At 41.9% G+C, this 22,407-nt stretch overlaps 1 protein-coding gene across 1 annotated transcript in view; it reads right to left on the bottom strand.

Moving 5' to 3' along the window:
• Nucleotides 1-20,918, bottom strand: part of LOC142109657 (gap junction alpha-4 protein-like) — a 29,405-nt gene extending 8,487 nt beyond the window's left edge. The window contains exon 1 of the mRNA XM_075193724.1: nucleotides 20,834-20,918. The gene's annotated coding sequence lies outside the window, so the exon portion shown is untranslated. The remainder of the gene's footprint in view (nucleotides 1-20,833) is intronic.
• Nucleotides 20,919-22,407: the final 1,489 nt, after the last annotated feature.

The following is a 22,407-nucleotide window of genomic DNA, read 5'->3' as shown; positions in this document are numbered from 1 at the left end:
AGCCAGTTAAGGGAGTAGGGGGCGGGGCTTCCCAAATGGTGTGATTTTGGCCCCGCCCCCAGTGACGTGATGCCTGTTTTGGGCTGAGTCAAATTAGTAAAATTAACTAATCTTTTGAACTATTCTTTTGTGTGAACTAGATCAGAATGAACTAATGTTCAAAATGAACTAGATTTCCCATCACTACTGCACAGGAGAGCGGGCCTCCACAAATGTTTAAGTAAGTGCTGGACAGGCAAGGTTTTTATTTGTGTTTTGCTTATGCTAAAAAAACTGGTTAAGGCCAGTTACACCGAAAAACCAGTAACTTATTGCTGCTGTTTGTCACCATCTACGCCAGGAGATGGTACCAATTCCCCTGATTACCTCACAATATATATAAAATCAATTTTTGTATTGTGAGACATAGGGGGAAATTCAGTTTTGACAGAAATCTCAACTCCACCATTTAAATTTTCTGTCATCATTATTGAATTTATATGTCTAAGGGTCTTTAGGCGCCTCTGAATGTTTATTGTGTATTTATCTTTTTATGAGTTTGCAGAATCCCTAGAGGCAGCCATTTCTCTATACCCTTACGATTGTGTTTCATTATTTGACCATTTCCAAACATATAGATATATATTATTATTTTTATCACACATACTTTGCTTATTATATTATTATATAATTATACTGTGTGATCTGTGTTATGCACTAACTTCACCTATTGCTCGGTTTTTCATATTTCATGTACCTATACATTTTCCAAACAGGTCCTGACTTTCCAGGATCCATTACAGAGAAAAATCCCCCAGCACACTGCTATAATCAACATAGGAGCTGCTATTTGTACTTCTACTTCTGCAGAATTTTCAGTTGCACACATTTGAAAATTTGTGATAAGCCACCCGCTCCATCAAGGCGCTTCTACTAAAAGGGTGGTCCTAACTTTAAACAATGAGAGTCCCTATTTTTGGCACATACATATGTGTTTTTAAATTGAGAGCTACTTTACCAAAAGCTACCTCATAAACACTCCAAATGGCAAAACAGCACCAGCACTCCCCATCAACTACTGATGTCAACATGGGTGGATTGGGAACTTAAAGTGGCCCTGGAAAAATTTCTGGAAGTGGCCTCATGTGGGCGGGACCATATCAACTGTAGGCGGGGCAAGCACAAAAGGAGGCGGGATTAGTACAAAGTCGACTATGCCACCAGAGGTCTGTAAAGTGCTAGACTCCCCTTTACATAGCACCCTCCATCCAACATTCCCACCCATGGGACAAACATGTCCCTGGGCGGGACAGAACCCTAAATCAGGACTGTCCCGCTAAAATCAGGACAGTTGGGTGGTATGATTATTGGTTTACCCACATAATGGCTGCCTTCTCTGTGTATGAGTGATGGGTACACTTTGACTAATACATAGTAAGTAGGACAATATGAGCAACTAAATTTAGCAGTAGTAAACCAGTAACAGAAAATGTCATCACAATATATAGTCATGGCCAAAATTTGAGAATGACACAAATATTATTTTCACAAAGTCTGCTGTCTCAGTTTTTATGATGGCAATTTGCATATACCCCAGAATGCGGGATTGAGGCACCACCAGTGCATAGCTTTCTCAGTATTGGCTGCAGGCATGTGTGAGTGCACACACAGTGAGGTGAAGACTTTTGGAGGAAGTCCTGATGTCAAGAAGGCCAGAAAAGAAGCCACTTCTCTCCAGTAAAAACATCAGGGATAGAATGATATTCTGCAAAATGTAAAAGGAATGGACTGCTGAGGACAGGGCTAAAGTAATTTTCTCTGATGAATCCCCTTTCAGATTGTTTGGGGCACCTGGAAAAATGCTTGTCCAGAGAAGAAAAGGTGAGGACTACCATCAGTCCTGTGTCATGCCAACAGTAAAGCATCCTGAGACCATTCATGTGTGGGGTGCTTCTCAGCCAAGGGAGTGGGCTCACTCTCAATTTTGCCTAAGAACACAGCCATGAATAAAGAATAATACCAAAACATCCTCCAAGAGCAACTTCTCCCAACCATCCAAGAACAGTTTGGTTGTGACTAATGCCTTTTCCAGCATGATGGACACCTTACCATAAGGCAAAAGTGATAACTAAGTGGCTCAGGGATCAAAACATCAAAATTTTGGGTCCATGGCCAGGAAACTCCCCAGACCTTAATACCATTGAGAGCTTGTGGTCAATCCTCAAGAGGCGGGTGGACAAACAAAAACCCACAAATTCTGTCAAACTCCAAGCATTGATTAGGCAAGAATGGGCGGCCGTCAGTCAGTATGTGCCCCAGAAGTTGATTGACAGCATGCCAGGGCAAATTGCAGAGGTCTTCAAAAAGAAGGGTCAACACTGCAAATATTGACTCTTTGCATAAAGTTAATGACATGGTCAATAAAAGCCATTGACACTGGTGAAATGCTTGTAATTTTACTTCAGTAAATCATAGCAATATCTGACAAAAAGGTCTAAAACTTTGTGAAAACCAAAACTTGTGTCATTCTCAAAACATTTGGCCATGACTGTACATATTTGTGTTTATTTAATAACAGGGTGCAAAGGAACTGTCAATATAGAAAAATACAGTTGGCAAACTGTCCTGTTCTCTCTTACCTGTTCTTGCTGCTTTCCCTACCTGTGGTTTCTGGTGTCTCTTGCTCAGTTTGCCGATTGTCTGGATGCTGAAATGCTGGGGGCCCCATCTAGAAAAGAAAATGGGTACATGAAATTTATAAAACTCTAAGGAGCTCTGGTGTTAAATCAAAATAACTCACATATAATGATAAGGCCTCCCTCCAACCCCAACATTAAAATACTAGCATTCACATTGAATAAATAAACCTCCCTCCAAGAGCCCCAGCAATAAATTAATAGCATTTACATTTAATAAATATAACCATTTCTCACAACTATCCTGCCATTAAATAATTCATATTCAAATTTAATAAATAGACCTCATTGTCCCCAAACTCACCCCCACATTCAATTAATAGCCCCCAAACCACCCCATTTTAAATTAATAGGCCCCACTATTAAATTACATTACCCCATCACCCCAGAAACAAAATAGCACCTTTTAGCCACCACCTACCTCACACCCACATTACATTGCCACACGCCCCCTTGTCATCACACACAGCACTGATATCAGCCCCCCCTACACACACACACACACACACACACACAACACTGACATCAGCCCCCCTCACACACACACACACAACACTGACATCAGCCCCCCCTCACACACAACACTGACATCAGCCCCCCTTCACATACACAGTACTTCAATTATTTCCCCCTTCACACACACACACAAAACACTGACATCAGCCCCCCCTTCACACACACTGTACTGACATCAGCCCCCCCCCTTCACACACACTGTACTGACATCAGCCCCCTCCTTCTTCACACACACTGTACTGACATTAGCCCCCCTTCTTCACACACACTGTACTGACATCAGCCCCCCTTCTTCACACACACTGTACTGACATCAGCCCTCCCTTCACACACACTGTACTGACATCAGCCCCCCCTTCTTCACACACACTGTACTGACATCAGCCCCCCCCTTCTTCACACACACACTGTACTGACATCAGCCCCCCCCTTCTTCACACACACACTGTACTGACATCAGCCCCCCCTTCTTCACACACACTGTACTGACATCAGCCCCCCCTTCACACACACTGTACTGACATCAGCCCCCCCCTCACACACACACTGTACTGACATCAGCCCCCCCTTCTTCACACACACTGTACTGACATCAGCCCCCCCTTCTTCACACACACTGTACTGACATCAGCCCCCCTTCACACACACTGTACTGACATCAGCCCCCCCTTCTTCACACACACTGTACTGACAGCAGCCCCCCCCTTCTTCACACACACTGTACTGACATCAGCCCCCCCTTCTTCACACACACTGTACTGACATCAGCCCCCCCCTTCTTCACACACTGTACTGACATCAGCCCCCCCTTCTTCACACACACTGTACTGACATCAGCCCCCCCTTCACACACACTGTACTGACATCAGCCCCCCCTTCACACGCACACTGTACTGACATCAGCCCCCCCTTCTTCATACACACACTGTACTGACATCAGCCCCCCCCCTTCTTCACACACACACTGTACTGACATCAGCCCCCCCTTCTTCACACACACACTGTACTGACATCAGCCCCCCCTTCTTCACACACACTGTACTGACATCAGCCCCCCTTCTTCACACACACTGTACTGACATCAGCCCTCCCTTCACACACACTGTACTGACATCAGCCCCCCCTTCTTCACACACACTGTACTGACATCAGCCCCCCCTTCTTCACACACACACTGTACTGACATCAGCCCCCCCTTCTTCACACACACTGTACTGACATCAGCCCCTCTTCTTCACACACACTGTACTGACATCAGCCCTCCCTTCACACACACACTGTACTGACATCAGCCCCCCCTTCTTCACACACACTGTACTGACATCAGCCCCCCCCTTCTTCACACACACACACTGTACTGACATCAGCCCCCCACTTCTTCACACACACACTGTACTGACATCAGCCCCCCCTTCTTCACACACACTGTACTGACATCAGCCCCCCCTTCACACACACTGTACTGACATCAGCCCCCCCCCACACATACACTGTACTGACATCAGCCCCCCTTCTTCACACACTGTACTGACATCAGCCCCCCCTTCTTCACACACACTGTACTGACATCAGCCCCCCCTTCTTCACACACACTGTACTGACAGCAGCCCCCCCCTTCTTCACACACACTGTACTGACATCAGCCCCCCCCTTCTTCACACACTGTACTGACATCAGCCCCCCCTTCTTCACACACACTGTACTGACATCAGCCCCCCCTTCACACACACTGTATTGACATCAGCCCCCCCTTCACACGCACACTGTACTGACATCAGCCCCCCCTTCTTCACACACACTGTACTGACATCAGCACCCCCTTCTTCACACACACTGTACTGACATCAGCCCCCCTTCACACACACTGTACTGACATCAGCCCCCCCTTCTTCACACACACTGTACTGACAGCAGCCCCCCCCTTCTTCACACACACTGTACTGACATCAGCCTCTCCCCCTTCTTCACACAGACTGTACTGACATCAGCCCCCCCCTTCACACACACACACACTGTACTGACATCAGCCCCCCCCCTCACACACACACACACCCACCCACACCTGTTATCAGCGCCCCCACTTCACACTTACCTGTCATCCGCTTCCAGCCGCGCTTTCTGCTCTGCTCACATGGGACGGCACCTGTAACATGGTGCACGTCCCATGTGATACTTAGGCCACGCAGAGGGGGAGGGAGAGACAGATCCGCGGCCACTAGAAGGAAGGTGGCTGGTCCCGGGGAAAGGGGCCAGCCATCTTCCTTGTTTAAAAAACAAAACAAAACGTCAGGCGGCACACGGGCGGCCTCAGGTCATCGGCCTACCGGTAAAATTCCCGGTAGTGCCTATGGCCAATCCGCCCCTGGATGGCAAACATTCCTCTGAAACAAATAATACAGAAATGGAAGTTGCTCAATTTATAGATTCATTGCAGGTGGGCTCATCCAAAAAGATTAAATACAGAGAAAAATCCCCCAGCATACGGCTACAACCAGGAAAGGAGCTGCTATTTCTACATGTACATGAAAGTGCAGAATTCTTAGTTGCACACATTTGCAAATGTATGGTAAGCCACCCGCCCCGTCAAGGCATTTCTACTAGTACGGTGATCCTTACTCTAAACAATGAGAGTCCCTATTTTTCATGCAAGAATTCAGTACCAGATTGTGAAAGCTGCTATAACAGATAGATGAGAGCAACACTGTTTTTATATATAAGAGGCCTGAGTCATTAAGGACAGCTAAGCAAAAAAAAGAGTAACTTTGCACCTTGGCAAAACCATGCTGCATTGAGTGGGAGGTAAATTTAAATAATAAAACTGTGGGGACGGATATAGTTGTGGTAGGGCATGTAAAAATAAATATCAAGAAATACAATGTATAGCAGGATTGGGCGCTAACATACTCCCCAAAGCTGCCCAAAATATACAGGAAAGGCCACCAGCTTTCCAATAGATAAAGTGCACACAAAAAGAAAAGGGTTGTATACCTCACAGGGCTAAGTGGATCAGGCATAGACAAAGTTCGTCAGACAATGGTCACATGTGCATACTGTAACAAAACAATAAATGCACATAGAGTAGTATTGTAACAGCAGCAGTGAATATAAAGGAATCTAGTGTCCCATGGGCATCTGCTCTTCTCCAAGTGTATCTAGTCCCCATGGGACACTATATAGATACCTTTATATTCACTGTTGCTGCTACAATACTACTCTATGTGCATTTATTGTTTTGTTGCTTGTCTGACGAACTTTGTCTATGCCTGATCCACTTAGCGCGGTGAGGTATACAACCCTTTTCTTTTCATGTAAAAATAAAGTTAAGTATTTGTGAACTACATCACACAAAAGTCAGTATTTTCTTTATGTGCAAAATAATAAACTAATTTGCACCCCTTGCATTGTAGCATGGTTTGTCCAGGATCAAATTTACTCCATTTTTGTCTTGCTCTCCTTAATGACTCAGGCCCAATATGTCATGTCTAAAGAGGTACAGCCACAGCCCATGTTGTCCACATCCCTTCACTATGTGGCCACCCTCCTTCAACGGCACCACAGCTTCAAACACCCCTTCTTCTACTATATGTGGTAGGGTAGGGGCGGTGAAATGTCAATGTCATTGATGTAATAGAATGGTATTCATCTGCAATGTCTATTGCTTCACCAGCCAACTCACAGGAACCAGCTGTTCAAATAAACAAAAAAAACAAACATAAAAAAAACTGGAACAAAGAAGAAATATATATTGATCCTTATGCCATATTCATAGTTTATTAATATTTTGTCTGAAATGCAAAATAAGTTGAAGCAGATGAAGTGCAAATTCCTTAAACTGTTCATAAAAGTCATGAAGTTAGTTTTAAGGTAGTGGGCTTCTTTTTGACAAACAAAGCTATGAGAAGTGTGTCCATTAGACTAAACGCAGTTAAAATCATGCGGGTGAGGGACTTGTCAATGGGAGCAGGAAGGGGTTGGGACTTATACACAGTTATAAGTCAGTGCAGACAGGATATAGTTCTTCCTGCTTCCGGATTCCTCCCGCCCTCCCTGCAATTTCTTGGGTAACTTTGGAGTTGTAGTTGGTTAGAGTAAGAGAGCAGTGCAGTCGGTAACTGTGCATATGGTGCTCGGGTGATCTTTGTCATAGGTCACTACCCCTCTGTGGTTATGGTGTCATACCATGGTTGGTCCGTATGTTAGGAGGACCATTGGGCCAGTTTTGTATGGTTTATACTGGCGGAGTTAATAGGGGGCGTAGTCTTGCCGTTGGACTTGATCTTAGCACCGGCCAATAGATAAGGTATAATCCTGGGTTGGTGGTACTATGGTCTGACCTTTCCACCTTTATTGATTTTGCGTTCCTGACTGCCCTGCTCTCATCCGCCTTACAATCCTATTAGTTTAAATATTAATAAATACCTTCATTCATTCCAACTTTAATTTGGTGTCCATGTCTTTATTTGGTATGGTTAAAGGTTATAAGGTTATGTCACAGTGTGTGTTATTTAGGGAAAACTTCCCCGCTATGCATTTTAATAGAATGTATGATGCCTATATTACCATATCAACATTGAAAGGAGTAATATCAGCAGCATTAGGAAAGTCACTCCAGTTTGTTTAAGTATATTCTGAATCTGAATGGACCTGCTACTAAATGACATCTGTGCTAATTCCAAGTCTATCTATTTATCTCATAAATACCTGTAAGCAATCAAGTACAATATCATTATATTGCATAATATTGATGCTCCTTTCCACTGCACAATAAACCTTTAATATCACATTAAAATTATCACTCTAATGCATACTTACCTACTTTCTTCAGCTCCCTTCCGGGAGCCAGCCAGTGGAGGGGGGCGTGAAGGGGCGGGGTGGCCGAAATCGCGTCATTTCGGCCCCGCCCCCTGTGACGTCATGACGCAAATTGCGTCATTTGACAGCGGGGGCGGGGCCAAACGCCGCGATTCACCGGGAATCGCGGCGTTTGGGATCTAATTCTGCCCACTTCACTAGGAAGTGGGGCACTTCCTAGTGAAGTGGGCAGAATTCGGGAGATTGCCACACTCGCCCGGGAGTCCGGGAGACTCTCACAAAATGCGGGAGTCTCCCGGACATTCCGGGAGAGTTGGCAAGTATGCTCTAATGAAATAAACACATGGGCACAGATATGAATTTCACAAAAAGGTCACAGTTTTAATTATAATTGAAAGGGTGGCAGAGACTGCATAATGCGAATTCAGCTAAACAGTCTAATACTAAACCAAAATGAGTGAGTGGCCAACTGTCCCAGAATCCACTAAAACCAAGGATATCATCCCTTAACTGAATGGCGCTTAACCTGGAGTCAGAGAAGCAATGCCCCCTCTGGACTCACAATGACGGGTCCACACCAGGGCCGGATTTACCGCTAGGCAACCTAGGCACCTGCCTAGGGCCTAGCGGCTCTCGGGGGGCACAGCTGCGGGGGACAGGAGTAATTTTTAAAAAAATGAAAAAAAAAAAAAATTCGGCCCCTCCCCCGACTCGCGGCAAACCCCCCCTCCCCCCCCCCGCGACTCGTGCGGGGGGGGGGGGGTGCCGCGAGTCGCGGGAATCTTTAAACCTAGTTACTAATCAGGATCAGTCTCCATGCCCTATACATTTTGTACGATAGCTGACAGTCAGACTGTTAATGTTATTCAGACTGTTTATCACATTGCATCAAGAGGCTATGCAAATTAAGTAACCACAGTAGTTTGTTTTGAATTCAGCCACTATTGAGAAGCAACCTCTCCGTTCCTTATATGTTTCAATAGCAGCTAACAAGCAGATTGCTAACGTTATCTAGTCTGCTAATTATGTTGACTTAAGAGGTTCACATAAATCAGCAGCCGACAATGATAGCTGACAGGCAGATCATGAGTGTCTTTTAGACTGCATATCACACTGAGCTAATAGGCTATAGATGTAATACAGTATTGCATTCTCAAGTTAGCCACCATTAAGAATTAACCCCTCTGTGCCTACCTATAACAATAGCTGACAAGCAGAGTGCCAGCGTTACTTAGACTGGTAATTATACTAAACTAAAAGACTGCAAACGGAGACACCTCTATATCACATTACAAAACAAATTACTACTGAGAGTTAATCTCTATATGCTGTGTATGTCTGAATAAATAACTGATAAGCGGATTATTAGTATTATCTAAAACCGCCAATGATATCAAATTAATCTAATATATAAAAGAGAAAATTTGTCCTTCTGTCTGTCTTTCTATACAAATCCACATTTTTCAAGCGAAGATCATGAAATTTTGCATACGAGTGTATTAAAACATGACGGAGGCAACTAAAAAAATTTAAAATTGAAATTCATTACGGGGTGGGGGTGGCGAGGGGGGTAACACCTAAAAATCATCGAAAACGACCATAACTCTGGAATGTCTGGAACAATTTACACCAAACCTGGTAAACATATGACTTACAGTCTGACAACAAATATTGTGGGGGCAAGACACCCCTAGCACTCCTAAGGGTGGGGGTGGCGAGGGGGGTAACACCTAAAAATGATCGAAAACGACCATAACTCTGGAATGTCTGGAACAATTTACACCAAACCTGGTACACATATGACTTACAGTCTGACAACAAATATTGTGGGGGCAAGACACCCCTAGCACTCCTAAGGGTGGGCGTGGCGAGGGGGGTAACACCTAAAAATCATCGAAAATGACCATAACTCTGGAATGTCTAGAAAAATTTACACCAAACCTGGTACACATATGACTTACAGTCTGACAACAAATATTGTGGGGGCAAGACACCCCTAGCACTCCTAAGGGTGGGGGTGGCGAGGGGGGTAACACCTAAAAATCATCGAAAATGACCATAACTCGGGAATGTCTGGAACAATTTACACCAAACCTGGTACACATATGACTTACAGTCTGACAACAAATATTGTGGGGGCAAGACACCCCTAGCACTCCTAAGGGTGGGGGTGGCGAGGGGGGTAACACCTAAAATTCATTGAAAACGACCATAACTCTGGAATGTCTAGAAAAATTTACACCAAACCTGGTACACATATGACTTACAGTCTGACAACAAATATTGTGGGGGCAAGACACCCCTAGCACTCCTAAGGGTGGGGGTGGCGAGGGGGGTAACACCTAAAAATCATCGAAAACGACCATAACTCTGGAATGTCTAGAAAAATTTACACCAAACCTGGTACACATATGACTTACAGTCTGACAACAAATATTGTGGGGGCAAGACACCCCTAGCACTCCTAAGGGTGGGGGTGGCGAGGGGGGTAACATCTAAAAATCATCGAAAGCGACCATAACTCTGGAATGTCTGGAACAATTTACACCAAACCTGGTACACATATGACTTACAGTCTGACAACAAATATTGTGGGGGCAAGACACCCCTAGCACTCCTAAGGGTGGGGGTGGCGAGGGGGGTAACACCTAAAAATCATTGAAAACGACCATAACTCTAGAATGTCTGGAACAATGTCTTGGAAGAAGTTCCAAAAAAAAGGGGAAATATATTTTTTCTGGATGCACCCGGAAGAACAGGTAAGACGTTTCTCATCAAGTTATTACTTGCTAAAATTCGAGTACATTCCAAAATAGCTATTGCTGTCGCCTCTTCTGGAATTACTGCAACTTTGCTCCCTGGTGGAAGAACAGCACATTCAGCTTCCAAGTTACCGCTTAATCTGGCCCGAAGTGAAACTCCCATCTGCAATATCGCTAAACGAACAGAAAAAGCTCAGATTCTGCAGGAATGTCAGGTCATTGTATGGGATCAATGCACCATGTCACACAAAAATGCTTTACAGGCCCTCAATCAAACACTTCAATTTTTAAGAGCCAATAATTTACTAATGGGTGGAGTCACTGTTGTATTGGCTAGAGATTTTCGACAAACATTGCAGATGTATTGTATAAGCGTCTACAATTTCCAGTTCGTTTAGCTTTTGCCATGTCTATCAATAAGGCCCAAGGACAATCTTTACATGTAGCTGGAGTCAACTTGGAATCACCTTGCTTTTCGCATTGACAGTTTTACGTTGTGTGCTCAAGAGTTGGATCACCAAGAAATGTATTTGCCCCAAATGAAGAAACGAGAAATATAGTTTATCAAGCTGTTTTGAAGTAATTGTTTATCGGTTCGTTCCATCATATACAGTTCAAATACAGTTTGACATTTTCACTTTTCACCTTCTACTGGTCCAATTTTAACATGATATTTACATGTATGTTTAATATTTAGATTGATTTTTGTAAATAAACATTCTTTAAATCCTGGGCAACGCCGGGTATTCTGCTAGTAAGCCATAAAAGGAGAAATATACAATTAGCCTCTCCGTGCTTTATATGTTTAAATAAAATCAGACAGGCATATAAACAATGCCAATTGGACCAAGAGTCATATTGTACTAATAGGTTAAAAAGCAAAGGATTAATTTCTTTGAAATAATAGTGGATAGATATCTCATCACTATAGAGTAGATTGCATATTATAATACATCTGATATGATATAGAGGATGGGTAGCTCCTTATTTTGATATGTAAAATCATTTAGTGGACGGGTTATCATAATATATTATACAAATGAAGATCCACTGTCCTATATAAAGTATAATATATTTTGGACAGGATCACAGAGCTATTGCAGTTGAACTGCAATTTTAATTCACTTTATATGTTTTTGGATTTTATTATTTCGCTAGCCTTTCGGAATTAAGAGGAGTACACATGTTTTACATATAACAATAAAAGTTATGTTTTATTCAATTATCCAATTAATCATCTATAGATTCTGAGTGCCCCTTTTTTCATGTCCTTCCTGTCTTTTTCAATAGTGTCACAGGTTAGCCAACCCTGATCTAGTGGGACAATCCTGATTTTTGGTGACTGTTCTGCCCAATCTAAGGGGCAAGTCAACACTGTGTATTCTTTATACACACAATGCATTCTTTATATACTACACTAAGGTGCTAGCTGTCCTTCGTGGGCTGACCACTCCCCCTCTAGTGTCTGGTCCTGCCTCTATGATTGACCACACCCCCTCTGGTGGGCCCCTAGTGTTGCAGTCCCCCGGTGGGCCCTTCATGCCCCAGTCTGACACTTGTCTTTGGGGCCCACCGGGGAATACCCCATATCCCCGGCGGGCCAGTCCGACCCTGGTCCTAATTTGGTGAGTTTGCTGGGAACCAATAAAGTGTGTTTGCGATGCCAAACAAACTAGTTTAGCAGCAAATTTCATATTTTGGTGGCTGCTTCATAATAATATGTGTTGATGCTGCAATAAATCATTTAAACTGTTTCAACTAAAAGCTGAGTGCACCATTCAATTATCTGTATGTTCAGTATGGTAGTGTGGCCAGCGGCACAGAGATGGGGGAGGTGTGGGGTACTAAAAACCAGGGGGGTGAGGGGTGTGTGCATGTCATAGAGTTGGTGTTTGTTTTTCTTCATCTGTGTCTGGCGCTCCCTCTTACAGACTGTCTGTTTGTAGGAACAGCTGCTGCTCCTGTTTCATCTGGTGATCGTGGGTTCTGTAATGATCATTTTGTTGCTACCAATAAACAATGTCCAATGCTATTATTGTGGTTCCAACTTACACAGAGATATAATAGAAAATGCAGAATTTACAGCAAGCCATGATGAATCATAAAAGGTAATAAACAGGAAAATTTAAAACCGAATACATTGCAATTTTGCAAGTGCATCCTGGGCCCAGATCTATGTTCAGCCTTGTAGTCAGGAAGAGAGAGATTTAACAATGGCCCAGGACTTGCTTATATGCAGTTTGAATTAACATAATCAATGATGATGTCACGAATTTACACAGAAAACACTAAGAGAGGTCTTCATTGGTCCAGGTTTAACGATGTTCCAATAGGTCAGTTCATTTGATCTTCTCACAAGGGTGGGGGCAACTTACTCCAACTGTTGCCTATGTGTCTTCCTGGTGAATAACCAGTTCAAACTGACCCAGAAACAAAGTAATTTTGAGTATTAATCTCATATTGCTCATAACTTGCGACTGCTAGATGCGATCGCTACTCTGTCAAAACCGGGTTAATGCTGTCGAAATAAGCTTTAATATGAGACCAAATCCTTTACCTTTTAGAGGACCTGAACCATAAATACCTTTACTATTATATTAGTTATGTATAAATAATATCTACTATATTATATTAATAAATAAATGTGGATTGGAACCTTAATAAATGTCTACTATTTACAAGTGCAAGTGTGAATGTAAATGTGTGTGTTATTAATCCGTGCAATTGCATCATTACACGTGGTGTACTAATCGCAATCACACAGTAAACAAATATTAATCAATTTAGCTTATTTCATTTAATTTTTCGACTTCCACAGTTCCTACACTATGCACATATATATGCTCTTAAAAGTACCCTGCTGGCTATACATATTAAATGTTAATACACACCATAATCAGGTATGTTAAAAAAAATTCATGTGGGAAATGCATGTTTGATTACTTTTTGATCATCCTTTTTAAAAACATCATCTACTACAGGATCATCAGAAAAAGTTGTTAAAATGTAATGTAAAAATCTGTATTTCCTGACTACTGTGCGGCATAATATGAACCGGTGGTAGTCACTTCAGTGACTCCACAAAATCCGACAGTAGTTTCCCCGATAGGAGAACTCAGATTTGCATGTTTTCTACCTTGAGGTGACATCGACAGCTTGCTATGCCTCCTGCAAAGAATTGCGGCCAATGAACATGCCGGTGTGTAAACATGACGTCATCTTAAACTGCGATACAGACATTTTTGAACACTGCTTCATGGGTGTTCAAAAAAGGTAAAGCCTCAGGTTCTTTACCATCACAAACATTATTATTATTATTATTATTATTATTATTATTATTATTAATAATAATAATTAATTATTAATAGGAACAGCAAAAAGCTGTTCATATTATTATTTTCTTTTATTTATAAAGGGCTGACTTATTTCGCAGCACTGTACATTGAGGGGATCATGACACAAACAAATTACAGACGAAAACTTATTACAGAAGATAAAGATGGCCCTTCCCAAATGAGCTTACAATCTAAGAGGTGTAGGGAACACTTAATACATAAAATAGTGAAATTACACTTGTAGCTGCTGGTCGTGAATGTTTGCGTGGCTATTGGAAGGCAGCAGCATCATCACCCCCATCTTTATCACCATTGGTTCCACTTCTAAATAAATGGAAATTTAAATGTTGGAATATCATCTTTGTTTGTAACTAATTTTAAACATATAACACATGCAACAAACAAATTTCTGGCATGCATAAATTGTGAAACTTAGCACAGTTTTTTCCAAACAACTAAAGATTGGAAATGTCATATGTGTCACTGAATTTAATATCATTGCTGCCTTGCATGTCCCTTTGCTTTGTTCATGTGCTTAACATACTATCATAATTATTGCACACTTACCAAGAAATCAAAAGCATATGTCGAGGAACATTTTAACAGATCATATTGGGTGCAACATGTTACAAAGATATCATTTGATGAACACTAGGGATGTTCACTGTATTGTGTTTTGGTTTTGGAAAAACCACCCTCACGTGTTTTGATTTTGGTTTTGCTTTTGGATCTGTATTTTTTTGCAAAAATCGCTAAAAAATGCTAAAATCTCATAAGTTGGCTCTTTTTTAGTTCCTACATTATTATTAACCTCAATAACATTAACCTCCAGTCATTTCCAGTCAATTTTGACCACCTCACAGGTCACAATATTATTTTCATCCAGTTTAGGCCAGTTCGGTTCTCATTCCAGTTTCGCTTATAACTTCCTAGGAGAACCACAACCTGCGGTCTGGGAGCTGTAAAGCCCAAAATCCTTTATGGGAGCCTCTGGCGAAGACCTCCCTCTCCGTTAGACTCTGCACCTCCTAAGAGATAGTGCCAATGTGAGCAGACTGTCCTAGCACTCCTCTGACCCTACTGGTTGTGACACCCTAGACCTGTCACTATCCCTATCCCTAGGCCTGTACTTAGATCTCTCCTTAACCATATACCTATCCTAGCCTTATATTAATACTGTACATATTTGAATAGTCTGCCTAATCATACTGTCCACCATGTGAATTGGTGACCTAATAATACTGTTGAAATAAATTAATTAATTTATGGTTATTGTGAACAATTATATGGCACACATCCAACTTTTAATCTTTTATATTTCACTGTCTTTAGACCACAAATAATTATTAATTTATAATCAATAAAGGTTACGTTTTTTATGTAATAAAATTAATTCCAGACTGGAGTGCATCATATTTCTTTTCTTGTTAGGAGATCCCTCCTTTCAAGTTTTTTTCTTATGTTCAAATACATTAAGGGTCAATACAGAGAACTTTCATGGGAACTTTTTACCCCAAAGGCTATACAGAGGACACGCGGTCACCCCCTAAGGTCAGAGAAAAGGAAATTTCAGAACCAGCAAAGGAAGGGGTTCTTTACAATAAGGGCAGTAAAGATTAACGGCCAGGGAAGGTTGTGATGGCAGATTCAATAGATATGTTTAATAAAAGGTTAGACAAATTTTTAACGGAAAAGTGTATCAAGGGATACGACCGTTAATTAGAATGAAGGATAGTAGTGGATATAGAGTAAAAATAGGACTGCAATATTGTGTCTGGGGGGATTTTCACAATTGAAACAGATTGGTGGTTGCTTACTCTGGATCAATTTCAAATATAAATGCAGGATCGCAGGAGATCCAAAATAGGTTGAACTTGATGGACTGGTGTCTTTTTTTCAACCTCATCAACTATGTTACTATGTTACACTACTCCACAGACAGATACAAAGTAGGATGCAAAGTGTATGTTTTCAAGATGTGTTATATATTGTGACAATAAGGCAGGGGAAATGTGTAATAAAAAGCACAGTAATCTGAGTGCATACACCACCATTTTCCCCTAATAAAATAGACGAATATATTTAGTGGCTTAAAAGCTCATTTTATAAACCTTCATGTATATGAGAGATTTGTTCATGCTCACTTATTAACTTCTTTACATTCCATGTACTGTGATTTGCCTGATTCAGCACATATTTAAAATATCTTTATAACTTTGCAAATAATTTTTCTGATGTTTTCTCTGAAATTCTGCTTTTGTCCATTTTTACTTGAAGAAGACCCGATACGGACCACCCCCTCATGTGGGACAGGCTGATAATGGGATCTGTGCTGTGCTGCTGGCAATGGGAAGGGTGGATTGTACTTACACATAAAAGCACAGATATCAATGTACTGTAATTTCACACAATGACACAAAAGAAAAGAGGCTTCTGCAGAGACAGGAATAAACACTTTCATACTAACACACTTATATGTGCATGCAAATAAGCAGACACAATTAACACACCTTTATATGAACAGATAATATATACAGAAACACAAAAATGTACACATTCACATATACTGTAGTAAAAACACATATTAACACAAATACACAGGAACAGACACACTTCTTTACAGTCAAATGTTCATGCTTCCGCTAACAATTTCACACCAATCAGGAGGCTTTTGCTTTTTTTTGACACCTCAAAACTGCATAATGTTTTGTGTTTTATCATCAAATATTCCAATCAACTTTTGAGGTTCCTAAACAGTAAATGACCAAATGCTAAATACATACTAACTCTGTGAGTGAGACAGGCTTTGAATGATATAAAGTTGACCAGACATTTATAGAAAAGTAGGCATCATAACAGAATGTTCTTATACTGTGTTATTTTGATATATTGTACATCTGAGGGATGTATAAATCAGTTAGCACTATTAAATGATTCCACTATTAAATAGTATTGTTAAAAAAATTATTATACTTCTGCATATCTCAGCGATGCATATTTAAGCACTGCTGGAATGCATCATGTCGGGGATACTCTGAGATCCCCGGCAAAGTGACAGCTGTCCTGCAAATACTTTTTCCTGCTTACAGCAGCCTAGTGCTGTTGGTGAAAAGAGGAAGTGCTGCGCGCTTGCGCACAGTACTTCTTCTGTAACGGATTCTGCAAAGCCAAAGAGGCTTCAGCAGAATCCCATAGGAAAGAAAGGTAACGTCATCCTGAGATGGTGTTGCCTTTCTGCGCAATGCAAAGCTTTTCAAAGTTTCATGCATTGCAGAACCCCCATATTAATCTATAGGGACTGTGAAGACAAACATAAAGTGGGTTATGCCAGGAGAAATCTTTCATTTCTCCAGCAAAAAGCCCTTGAAGCATTCTGCAATAGCCATTTAACGTCTCCGTTTTAATGGCTCATCGCAGTTTAATGCACAGACCCCTAAATGTCTCAAGAAAACTTGTTGAACTGCTAACCATGGGCCTGATTTATTAAGGATCTTAACTTAAAAATGTATTATTTCAGTCTCCTGGACAAAACCATGGGCCTGATTCATTAAGGATCTTAAATGAAGAGGTATCTTATTTCAGTCTCCTGGACAAAACAATGTTATAATGCAAGGGGTGCAAATTAGTTTTCTGTTTTGCACATAAGTTAAATACTGACTGTTTTTTCATGTAGCACACAAATATCAACTTTAAATTTCATTGTACAAATACGCTATCAAGTATTTGTGTGCTGCATGAAAAAACAGTCAGTATTTAACTTATGTGCAAAACAGAAAACTAGTTAGCACCCCTTGCATTGTAACATGGTTTTGTCCAGAAGACTGAAATAAGAAGTTTCTCAAGTTAAGATACTTAATGAATCAGCCCCCATGTGTCCTACATTGCCTGCTTTGAAAACATACTTTCTACTGATACATAAGGTGGTTTGGAATTAGCACTCCTCAGGCATATAGGGATAGGAAAGGGATACTACCCAGTATTCCTATAATGATGTCTAAACCTTACATTAAAAATTGTGTATAGGTAGGGTATGATTTCAGGTGCAATACTCTGAACTTTATGTATTTGCCGTGTTATTTTTTTCCTTCCTTTTTTTTTGTATCTTGTTGTAATTTATTTTTTTATTCAAATGTTGTTCAGTTCCTCTTTTACTGTCTACAACTGCATTTACTGTATTCAGCTGGTGCCATTTTGTTGATATTTTTATACCACTCTGGTTCTATTTCTAACTTATTTTAATATTGCATTATTTTGATTTGCATCATTTTAGTTTAATTTCAATTGTTTTTATCCCACTTCCCACATTTACTTTATGTCATAAGTTTATTAATTTTCATTTCCATTTTCAGTGTCTGTTTCCTTAATTATTTTATTTTGCTGTTATTTTTACTTTTATTTTATATCATTATGTTACCGAATCACTACTCACTGCACTGCTCCTCCTTACTTATTTCACCTGTATATTAGTTGCAATTTTTATTTTTGATCATACCTATTTTTTTAATATGATTAGACTTATTTTTGTAATATTCTGACTTATTATTGTGTTGCAGATTACTGTTGACAGCCCAACATCATACACTTGCAGGGCCTGATCATCAAACTCCCTGATTAGACTGTAGCCTGTGGCGTTGAGTCTCGGAGGAGTGTAGCGCCACTGGCATTTGAGATTTTTTCAGTTTTATTTAATTCTAAGTGACAGGGGCACCCGGGATGGCTGGCATCATTTGGGCCGCCCCTGGTCTAAAGTAAGCAGCCCGACAATTACTATAGCAAACAGGCAGCTTGACAGCAAATCCACTTGCTGTTAGCCATCTGTCAATAGGACTGTAGTTCTTAGTCTGGTCTTGTGAGATTTCCAAAACTCATGAGACTGGGTGAAGCATTGACCGCCCCCTACACTGACTAACAGCAAGCACATTTGCTGCCAGGATGCCTGCAACGTGGATGACTGCTGTGATTGAGGTAAATGAGTTTGGTTGTTGTGATGGGAGAAATGGTTGTGGGTGGTGGGAGTAGATAATGTAAATGGCTGCAGGGAGGGGGGAGATGGCCGCGGGGGAGGGTAATGAAAATGGTTGAAGGGGAGGATGTAATGAAAGAGGCTGCAGGAGGGGGTATGGTTGAAGGGGGTAATAAAATGACTGCAGGGGTATTTAATAAATATTGCAGCATGAGGGGGTATGATCTCTGTATTGTGTGGAGGTTCTGTGGTCTCTGTGTTTGCTAGAATGTCAGATGGGGCTAGTAGATCATAGTAGTTCATTATAGCTCTTTGAGCACAAATGTTCATATGTTGCCTATATATGCCTGCCCTATGGAGTAGTTTTATCTGGCCATAATGAAGTGCTGTGTTTGAACTACAGAGACTAATCATTCATTCCACTTAATACAATTTATATTTATAAATATATATATTTATATATTCTCAAAATAGGACCCTGACTTTCCAAATGGCAGCTAGAACTCAACGAAGCTGCAAGAACAAGCAAGATAAAATATCAATAACAGGTAAGAGAGAACAACATAATCTATCTAAATTTGAATGCTAGAGAATACTACTATATATTCATATTCAGGAGTATTCCTATATGCCTATACATTGGTAGTGGTGCTGGGGGTGAAGCTGCTGGTGTATTAGCCTAGGGCTGCCAGAACCCTTAATCAGGCACTGTACACTTATGATTCCACATCCTCCTTTTATGCACTCTCTCCGTCCTTCCCGTTACCCATCTCCATAATTTCCTTTCCCACAATACTATGCATGAACTTTTACCTTATCTATACTTAATACGAAGATAAATTGGCACTGTTAAAGTTTCAGGTTTTCATCTTTTATTTTATTTCTCCTTGTTTTTATGTTGCTTTCCATGTAAAACTATGTTGATAATTGCATGTTTTAATTCTTGCCAGCAGACTTTTTAAAACCATCCTTTTCATCTTTATCCGGTCCCACTCTCCATCTCCTCTTTTTTTTTTATTACCATGGGGCAGTGCTCGGAAGAAGGGGCTGACTTGGTGCCCTATATATCAGGCTCTATGTCAGTAGTCTCCCTGTCTCTACGGCAAAGACATTATCCAGAGATGCACTGAAGCCAAGTCTTCATGTAGCTTAACCTCACATTAACAGAAGAAATCTTGTTGAGAATTATTTTAGATGTTTGGTGTCTACAGCATACAATTGTTTTAATAAATCACCTGCTAGAAATGGCTGGATACTGGTCTGAGCCTCTGGTGTCAACATATGGTACTATGGCACTAGACGCTTAGACCACAGATATTTGTAATAACGTCCCCCTTATAAAAAATGTATATTAGGGTTAGAGAGTATTTTCATTTGAAAACAGCTGATAGTCAGTTTTGTTAGTAGCCAGAGTAGACCACCTTAATAAAGAAGTTTCCTAAAGATTCCTAACATTGAACAATTACATGAACATGTGTGAATGTTAACTTATCTATTATTTAAGTTATCTCTTTATAAATACATTAAAATACACATAAAACTATATATTTTACCACAGAGCCAACTTGGTCCACTGTATGTATACTATTTAGTATTCCATTTTGATTATTTGAGTGTTGGAAATATATATTCTGTTGAAACATGTCACAATTGCTTATATTATTTTAATACAATGCAGACTTTCTGAATAAGTGTTACGTGCTGCTTCAGTACACAACACAGAGCAGACTATCAGCAAAGAGCATAAAATAATGACTGGGACTTACTCACCTTAAGTCAGATGTTTGTAGTTTTCAGAAAAAAACAAGTAAGCAAGTTGTAAAGGATTTTAAAACAAGATCGTCCCTGATGTTCCACAGACTGAGAGTAGGCAGATCAGGATACAGAGAGGAGGAGCAGGGAAAATAGGGCAGGATATGATTTAACTCATTGCCTGTAAAACTAGGTACAAACTACAGAAAATATATTCCAATGCGATATCGTTAATAGTTTTAGCAATGACTGAAAGTCCCAATTAGCATGCTGATTCATGTGTACACATATACCTTCAGATCGGTGCTCTTCATCTGTCATAACCATCTGCTGAAAAGAGGGTGACTCTAAACTCTATGGAGATCTGCCTACACTGCTGGTCATGAGTGCATACACACTTCAGAAGTTGGCCAACATCGTTTCATGGTTTATAGAGATTTGTAGTCCGGTTATAAAATCAAATCAAGTGATATGATGTGCTTTGGTATGATAAAATTTGATTGTGAGATTGTACACACTAATGGGGTATCTGACCTAACAATCGTTTATCACGGCGGTTCCCAAACTGTACGCCGCGGCTCCCAGGAGTGCCGCGGCGCTGTCACTGGGGTGCCGCGGGCGGGCCAGCCATAAAAAAAAAAAGAACACAGAGACTTACCAATCTGTCGGGCGCCGGGACCCAGCAGCCTCCTCTCTCCCGCAGCTGTCACTGAATATCGATGTCAGTAACAAGCTGCAGGAGAGAGGAGGCTGCTGGGTCCCGGCGCCCGACGGATTGGTAAGTCTCTGTGTTCTTTTTTTTTTTTTTATGGCTGGTGCGGGGCAGAGAAGGGGGACAGTGGGGCAGAGGATGGGGACAGAGTGCAGAGGATGGTGACAGCGGGGCAGAGAAGCGGGGCAGAGGATGGGGACAGAGTGCAGAGGATGGTGACTACGGGGCAGAGAAGGGGGACAGCGGGGCAGAGAAGCGGGGTAGAGGATGGTGACAGCGGGGCAGAGAAGGGGGACAGCGGGACAGAGGAGGGGGACAGCGGGGCAGAGGAGGGGGACAGAGAGCAGAGGAGGGGGACAGAGAGCAGAGGAGGGGGACAGAGAGCAGAGGAGGGGACAGAGGGCAGAGGAGGGGGACAGAGGGCAGAGGAGGGGGACAGAGAGCAGAGGAGGGGGACAGAGAGAAGAGGAGGGGGACAGAGGGGCAGAGGAGGGGGACAGAGAGCCGAGGATGGTGACAGAGAGCAGAGGATGGTGACAGCGGGGCAGAGAAGGGGGGCAGAGGATGGTGACAGCGGGGCAGAGGATGGTGACAGCAGGACAGAGAAGGGGGGCAGAGGAGGGGGACAGAGGGCAGAGGAGGGGGACAGGGAGCAGAGGAAGGGGACAGAGGGCAGAGGATGGTGACAGCGGGGCAGAGGAGGGGGACAGCGAGGCAGAGGAGGGGGTCAGCGGGGCAGAGGAGGGGGTCAGCGGGGCAGAGGAGGGGGGCAGAGGATGGTGACAGCAGGGCAGAGGAGGGGGACAGAGGGCAGAGGAGGGGGACAGAGGGCAGAGGAGGGGACAGAGAGCAGAGGAGGGGGACAGAGAGCAGAGGATGG

The sequence above is a fragment of the Mixophyes fleayi genome (assembly GCF_038048845.1).
Source record: "Mixophyes fleayi isolate aMixFle1 chromosome 2 unlocalized genomic scaffold, aMixFle1.hap1 SUPER_2_unloc_5, whole genome shotgun sequence".
NCBI lineage: Eukaryota > Metazoa > Chordata > Amphibia > Anura > Limnodynastidae > Mixophyes > Mixophyes fleayi.
The sequence above is the reverse complement of the archived record's forward strand: the minus strand, read 5'-3'. Positions and strand labels throughout refer to the sequence as shown.